We start from the raw sequence: 8448 nt of genomic DNA, 5'->3' as shown, positions 1-8448 counted from the left end.
AGTGGTCTCTCTCCTACCAAGCAAAGTGTGAGCCAAAATGGCATGAATATACCGTAAAGTCGAAGGGAGAGAAGTCAAATTCGAGCGAGTCGCATCATACAATGTTGTATTCACCGTAAGGTCTATCTAATAAAGAGATGGCTAGTAGTGGATGTGTTGATGTACGCGGAGGAAGTTCTCGACACTCATGAACTCTTCAGTGTATAGTCCCAAAGCAGCGTCGAACTCAGGGACACTCATATAGCGCGCTAGGCCACTGAGTCTAAAAGTGATGGTGCTCGACTGTAGAGTAAATGTCGAACAGAACTCCAAAGTTAGCTCCATGTATGTGGGGTCAATAATGGAGCGCACATGATCAGCTAACTAGACCTTTTCCAAAGCGGCACAATCAATACATCGGCCAAAACTGAGTGGTCGCAGTCGAAGAAGCTGATATAAATCCTCATAGGGACCCGTTGAAAATCGGATATAAGGGTGGCGAGCCTTGGCAAAAGGGCGCGAGGAGGATGTTGCACCCGGAATCGTTCGCTTTTTTAAAGTGGGAACGACAACCTTAGACTTGCTACGAGTGTTTGTCATAGTGTGCCTGAACAATAAAAAATTCAGAAATAAATAAAGCATCACCAAATACGCAGACAAAGGGTCGAAAAGGCAAAATCCAAGTAGTCAAAATAGAAATATATTCCTAAAATAATATGTATGAAAACCTAATGATGCAAAAAACCATATATTTAAGCTATAATGAATCAAACTAGAATTAACGAAAACAATAATGAAGTAATAATAAATAAAATAACTAAATTAGAACCTAACAGACAAATAATGATATACGTAGAAAAAGAATTGGAACAAATAATAATAAGAATAATACGAATAATAAGAAAATAGATATTGACCTAAATTGATTGTACCTACTAATATTAAAGGTGATAATAATAATAATAACAAAACCAATATAATTAAATGTAGCATGAAGCATAATTGTAAAACAAGATTTAAAATAAAAAAAGAATAGAACTAAAAAAAAGTTAAAATAAAAATAAAAATAAAAATAAAAGTTAAGCCTAATAATACTAAAACAAAGAATTAAAATTAATAAGAATCATAATAAATCAGAGGAAGAAAATGAAAATAAATAAAATAAAATAACAAATAAGAACATTAAATAAATAAATAAAATAAAGAAAAGGGTAAAAGGGGAAATCGACGGAGGACGGTGGTAGGTTGGGACCAGAGGTTCACAAGGCGTTGAGGGGGCAGTGGACGGTGCGAGGGAGAAGGGTACGGTGCAAGGGGGAGGAGAGTGGCTGGTTTGGGGAAGGAGTGTACGTGGTTCGACAAGGAAGAGGGGAACGAAAGGGAGAAGGGCGCGGGGTGGGATGAGGCTGGTGGGGCGTGTGCGTAGGGATCAAGTCATGGAGGAAAGGCTTGTTGGGTGAGGGAGTTGCGAGTTTGTAGGGGTGCGACGAGGTGAGGGAACGAATGGGAGGGGAAGGTCCGGTGAGAGGACTTGGTGGCAATGGGAGAGGGCAACACCGGTGGTCGAAAAGGGGGCGATCGTGAGTGAGTGGCGGCTAGGGTTTTTGGGGGTGATTTGGAGAAAATGAAAGTAAAGAAAGAATTTAAGGTTTGGGGGGTTAAATGGGTGGCACGATTGTGTAAGGACCTGTGTTGGGCAACACAACTGTGTCACACGCCCGTGTGCATTAAAAAATACCAACCCAGTCTTCACACGGCCTCAGACACGTCCGTGTGTGTGGTCCTTCACTTCATCGACACCCGTGTGAGACCCTACACACCCATGTGCATCGAACGTGCCTCATATACGATTGTGCCTCTTGCCCGTGTAACTCTCTGAATTTGAATAAAATCAAAAAAATTAGCTCCAGAACTTACACGACCATGTGAACTATTTTAGGTCGTGTAACTTTTGAATTTTTGAAAATTTAAGTCCCAAGCGTGTCCAGGCCGTGTGGGTCACACGGCCATGTAGCAAGGCTGTGTAACTCACTGTCAAATGCTCATTTATGCACATGGCCAAGGACACGTCCATGTGTCCAGGCCGTATAGGTCACACAGCCATGTTGCCAGGCTATCTGATGCACTATCGATTTCCCCATTTTACACACGGCCTAGGACACACTTGTGTGCCCAAGCCGTGTGGGTAGAAAACATACATTTTTTTAATATTTTAAATTAGCATGCAATGGATTTAAAGGAATTAGAAAAACTTAAACATTTAGGTTGCCTCCTAAGAAGCGTTTATTTAAAGTCTAAGCTCGACTTACCTTATGTATGGTTATGGTGGTTCTTGGAGCCAAAGCTCCTCTCTATCAGTTATAAAATCATCACCATTATAAAATTTGAGTCAATGTCTGTTTACCTTGGATATTCCATATGCCAGATGTGTTACCTCTATCATACCGTATGGGAAAATAGTTTGTACCACGAATGGACCTAACCATCTTGATTTCAACTTTTCGGGAAATAATTTGAGCTTTGAATTGTAAAAAAGGACACGATCCCCAACTATGAATTGTTTGGGCTACTTCAAACGAGCGTCGTGGTGTCTCTTTGTTGCTTCTTTATATAGTCTTGAATTCCCGTAAGCATTAGCTCGTCACTCGTCTAACTCATTTAGCTGCATCAATCTCTTCAAACCTGTAAGTTTAAGGTCGTAGTTTAGAAATTTTATTGCATAGAATGTTTTATGTTCGATTTCAAGTGGTAAATGACAACTCTTTCCATATACAAGTCTGTATGGAGATGTTCATATGGGTGTTTTATACGCAGTTCTATAAGTCCATAAAGCATCATCTACTTTTATCACCCAATCCTTTCTATTTGACTCCACAGTTTTTCTAAGATGCATTTGAGTTCTTGATTCGCAACTTCAACTTGTCTGCTAGTTTGAGGGTGATAAGGGGTAGTTGTTCTATGATCCACCACATACTTCTTAAGGACCTTATCAAATTAAGCATTACAAAAATGTGTACCCTTATGACTAATAATCGTTCTAGGTGTTCAAAATTGAGAAAAGAGCTTCTTAAGAAATTGAACTACCACTTTAGCATCATTAGTAGGTAAAGCTTGAGCTTTTACCCATTTTGACATATAATCAACTACTACTAGAATGTATTTATTACCAAAAGAGCTAGGAAATGGGCCCATGAAATCAATACCCCATACGTCAAAAATTTCCCATAAAAGCATATAAGTTTGAGGCATTTCATCACGTTTAGAAATATTACTTGTTCTTTAGCATCTATCATAAGAAGCAACATACCTATTAGTATCCTTGAATAGTGTGGGCCAATAAAAACCTGATTCAAGCGTTCTATATGATGTCCTAATTCCACTGTAATGTCCTCTTATCGGTCTTGAATGGTAGTGCTCAAAGATTTTATTCGCTTCTGATTTTGTAACACACCTTTGAATTACTTGATCTGCACATACACGAAAAAGAAAAGGTGTTCCCAAAAATAATGTCACATCGGCAAAGAATTGCTTCTTTTGATTATGCGTCAACCCTTTTGGTAGGATATTAGCCGCAAAGTAATTCACAATATCCACAAACCAAGAGACTTCAAAATCGGTTATAACCAAGAGTTGTTCCTCAGGAAACGAGTCAGTTATCTCGTTCTCATTAAACTCCTTGAGATGGGGATTGTCTAATCTTGAAAGGTGATCTGCCGCAAGATTTTTAGCTCCCTTCTTATCTTGGATTTCTAAATTGAATTCCTGTAATAATAAAATCCACCTTATAAGTCAAGGTTTTACATCCGATTTAGTTAGAAGATAATGAAGAGCGGAATGGTTAGTGTAAATAACAACTTCAGAAAATATTAAATATGGTCTAAATTTATCAAATGCGAAAAGCACAACTAGCAATTCTTTTTCTGTAGTAGTGTACTTTTCTTGTGCATCTGTCAAAGTCTTGCTAGCATAATAGGTTGGCTAAAAATGCTTGTCTTTTCGCTATCTAAGAACTGCACCTACTACAAAATCACTCGCATCACACATTAGTTCAAAGGGTAAATTCCAATCAGGTGCAACCACAATCAGGGCATTAATTAATTTTTCCTTAAGAATATTAAATGCTTATAAGAATTCCTGACTAAAATTGAATGGCACATCTTTTTCTAGCAAACTAGTTAAGGGTTTAGCTATTTTAGAAAATTTTTGATAAATCTTCTATAGAATCCAACATGTCCTAAAAGTTTCGAATAGCCTTAACTAAAATAGGAGGAGGTAGTTTTTCGATGGTTTCAATTTTTGCTCTATCAACCCCAATCCCTCTACTAGAAATTTTATGGCCTAACACAATCCCTTCTCAAACCATGAAGTGACATTTTTCCCAATTAAGCACAAGGTTCGTTTCCTCACATCTCATTAGAACTCCTTTTAAATTTTTAAGAAAAAGGTGGAAAGAATTACCGAATACTGAAAAGTTGTCCATAAATACCTCCATAATGTCTTCTACAAGTTCATCAAAGATGGCTAACATGCAACACTGAAAAGTAGTAGGAGCATTACACAATCCAAAAGGCATTCTTCGATAAGCAAATGTATCATATGGACATGTAAATGTCATTTTTTCTTAGTCCTCGGGAGCTATCAGGATTTGGAAATAGCCAGAAAGTTCATCTAGGAAGTAATCATACATGTGACCAGATAATCTCTCCAACATTTTATCTATGAATGGTAGAGGAAAGTGATATTTTTTATGGCATCGTTCAACTTCTTATAATAAAAACAAACTCTTTATCACGTGACTGTTCTTGTTGGAATCAACTAGTTTTTTCTCGTTGGCCACAACAGTCATGCCTCCTTTCTTTGGAACAACCTGCAAAGGACTCACCCAAGTACTATTAGAAATAGGATAAATAATCCCAACATCTAAAAGTTTAATGACCTCAACCTTAACAACTTCCTTTATATTAGGATTTAACCTTCTTTGAGCTTGCACACATGGTTTGTACTCGTCTTCCATTAAGATTTTATGTGTGCAAAAAGAAGGACTGATCCCTCTGATGTCAGAAATCTTCCATGCTATAGCTCTTTTATGTTCCTCCAACGCTTGCAATAACTCATATTTATCATTTGGCTTTAAATCTGAAGCAATAATCACTAGTAATGTAGAATTGTCTCCAACAAATGCATACTCTAGGTGATTTGGTAATTGCTTCAGTTCCAATTTGGAAGGTCCTTCAATAGAGCGTTTTAATTTTAATTCCCTATTTACCTCAACGTCCTCATAATTTTTTTGTCTCAGTGAAGACTCATTTGAATCTAAATCAATTTTTGTCTCACTTATAACAGCATTATCGTCATCTACCTCATCTCATTGAACAAGAAACAGTTCCAACGTGTCCTTATGAATAATTTCTTGTAATGAATCTTGAATAACATGATCAATAGAGTCAATAAAATAACATAATCATCTTCTCTAGAAAATCATATGGAATCTTAGATTTTAAAAGTGATCTCTTAATCACCTACCCTCAACACATGTTTACCATCACCCATATCAATGACAGCCCTAGTAGTGGCTAAAAAGGGGCGACCTAAAATTAAAGGCACCTCACTACCCACATCCATGTCAAGCACAAAAAAATCAATAGGGAATATGAATTTATTCAATAATACCTAAAATTAGGGAATATGTAATTGTTTAAAGAGTTCAAGAAATCTACCAAATTGTTCATCCATGCGGCCTTTCTTTAACTTTTTCAGATATGAGATCGGTGGTTTATATTCTTTAACTACTGGTGTCTGAAATTCTTCGGGTTTTACTCCCTCATCATTTGCCTTATTAGTTTCCTGTTGCAGCTTCTTTTTGGGTTCAGCCAACACTTTGGGTTCAGTATTACTAGGTGAACTACCTTGTTGCCTTTCTGATACCAATTTAGCAAGTTGTTCAACTTGATTTTCGAGCCTAAGAATTGATGCTTGCTGATTTTTCAAAGTTGTATTAATTTTTGAAAAACGAGCCTTCGATGCCAAAATAAATTTTGCCAACATCTGTTCAAGGTTCGGCTTTTTCTCTAGCTAATAAGGTTGTTGTAAGCTCGAAAGGGTTTGTGATCTTTAAGTTCCTTGATCACCCCATAAAAGTTTGGGTGCTTTCTCCAACCTGCATTATAGTTATTACTATAAGGGTTATTTTGAATTCTAGAATTATTACCCATATAATTTATATGCTCATTCTCCGTGCTAGGACTGAAGGGTATATATTCTGGATTATTTATTCCACCTCTATTTGCATTGCATTGCATTATGGGATTTACCTGGGTAAAAAGATATAAATCATCAAATTTCTTGTTTAATATTTCTACCTGGTTTGATAACATGGTGATCACATCTAAATTAAAGACACCGACTGCAATTATTGGCTTCGCCCTCATGACTTGCCACTGATGATTATTCAGTGACATCTCCTCAATAAATTCATAAGCTGCTTCGGGTGTTTTATTATTTAGAGTTCCACCAGTTGCTGCGTCGATTAGTTACCTAGTTGAGGGGTTCAAACCATTGTAAAAGGTTGAACTTGTAACCATAGAGGTAACTCATGGTGAGGGCACATTCTCAATAAATCCTTATACCTCTCCCATGCATCATATAGCATCTCTAAATCGATCTGTACAAAGGAAGAGATGTCATTCCTCAACTTGGTTGTCTTAGCTAGAGGGAAGTACTTCAATAGAAAGTTCTTGGTCATTTAATCCCATGTAGTGATGGAACCTCATGGTAAAGAGTACAACCACTGCTTAGCTTTGTTCCTTAATGAGAATGGGAACAATCGTAGGCGAATGGCGTCGTTAGTGACGCCATCAATTTTGAAAGTATCATAGATTTCTAGAAAGCTGGCCAAAATGAGTATATGGATCTTCGTCTTGCAAACCATAGAACTAAACAAATTATTGAATCATCTGAATAGTGCTCGATGTTAGTTTGAAATTATTTGCAACAATAGTGGGTCTCACAATAATCGATTTGCAGCATAATCATACATAGTATAAGGAATAAGAGCAGGAGCTACAGGATTTGCAGCAACTACAGGAGGTAGTTGATTATTTTGATTATCACCTATCTTCTCAACAATAATAATATCCTCATGTTCGTCTACTATATTCTGTAGACTTTTACCTTACTTTTCTACGGTTTCTGTGAGCAGTACTTTCAATCTCACTGTCAAATAACAATGGTCCCGATAGGTTTCTTCTTATCATAAAATAAAAGAACCTGCCATAAGCAAATAAAAAATAAACTAAAAAAATCATAATAAAAAATAAAAATGGCTAAATTAATAAAAATAAAGTGCTCCTAATATTTTAGTCCCCAGCAACGACGCTAAAAACTTGATGGTCACTAAACTAACTATAAATATGACAAAGGTAAGCACACCTATTGAACAATAGTATAGCTATGGTGAGTAGGGAATATCGTATCTGGAGGACTAAAAGTACTAGTAATTACCGTCTTCTTATTATCTAGTCGACAAATTGGGGTGATGTGTTTTAATCTAAAATTGCTAAACTAATTTATCTAAGAACACAACAGAGAATAAATCAAGGAAATAATCGAATATTAACTAATGAGATAGACGATACCCAGAAAAGAATCCACCTAGACTTCACCTTTTAGTATGAATCTGAATTAAACGATTTATTCACTTGTGCCTTGATCCGTAGAAGTCCCTAAATTATGTTAATATCTCTTTCGAGAGTAAGAACAACTGACTCCAGGTTGATTAATTGAAATCTCTTTCTAATTAAAACCCCTATCATCTCATTAACTCAATCTATGGATTCCATTATTAGATTTGAATCTAATCTGGTAGATTTATGTCATCCTATTTCTAGGATTGCATACAACTCCACTCAATTATGCTAGATCTACTCCTAAATAGGGACTTTTTCTCCACTGAATTAAGCATATTAAACATGAATTAATATCCCAGAAATATTAAAACATGAAATAAGCATACTAACTAAGAACAAGAATCAAATATTTATCGCATAAAAACAAAAATTAAATAAGAGGATTCATCATACGTTTCATCCTCCCTAGGTATCTAGGGAGTTTAGTTCATAATTCTGAATAGAAACATCTCAAAGTCAGAATAACCACAAGACATAAGAAACTCAATAAAACTTCGAAAGAAATTAAACGGAGATCTTCTATCTTAATGGAGATCCGCTTTCGAGTTGATTCCGATGGTGTTCTTCATGTGTTTTCTTCGATCTACTCTGGTTTCCCCCTTCTCTATTCTTCTAATTGGTATTTATAATCTTTAGAATGTTTAGAAAGCCTAAAAGTTTGATTTTTTTTCACGTATTTGGGAAGTAGAGTGTAAAATCGACACGAGCTGGCACATGGGCTTGTGGCCAGCCCGTGTGGAAATGTACAGCCCATATGAATCCTAAAACAAGCTTTTTTTACCTA

At 36.3% G+C, this 8448-nt stretch overlaps 1 non-coding gene across 1 annotated transcript; it reads left to right on the top strand.

Moving 5' to 3' along the window:
• The first annotated feature begins 6566 nt into the window (after positions 1 to 6566).
• On the top strand, positions 6567 to 6673 carry LOC121218064 (small nucleolar RNA R71). Its single transcript, XR_005914330.1, has one exon. It is a non-coding gene; the product is annotated as a small nucleolar RNA R71 (small nucleolar RNA).
• Positions 6674 to 8448: the final 1775 nt, after the last annotated feature.

The sequence above is a fragment of the Gossypium hirsutum genome, chromosome D05 (assembly GCF_007990345.1).
Source record: "Gossypium hirsutum isolate 1008001.06 chromosome D05, Gossypium_hirsutum_v2.1, whole genome shotgun sequence".
Taxonomy (NCBI): Eukaryota; Viridiplantae; Streptophyta; class Magnoliopsida; order Malvales; family Malvaceae; genus Gossypium; species Gossypium hirsutum.
This window is presented reverse-complemented; position numbering and strand designations above follow the sequence as displayed.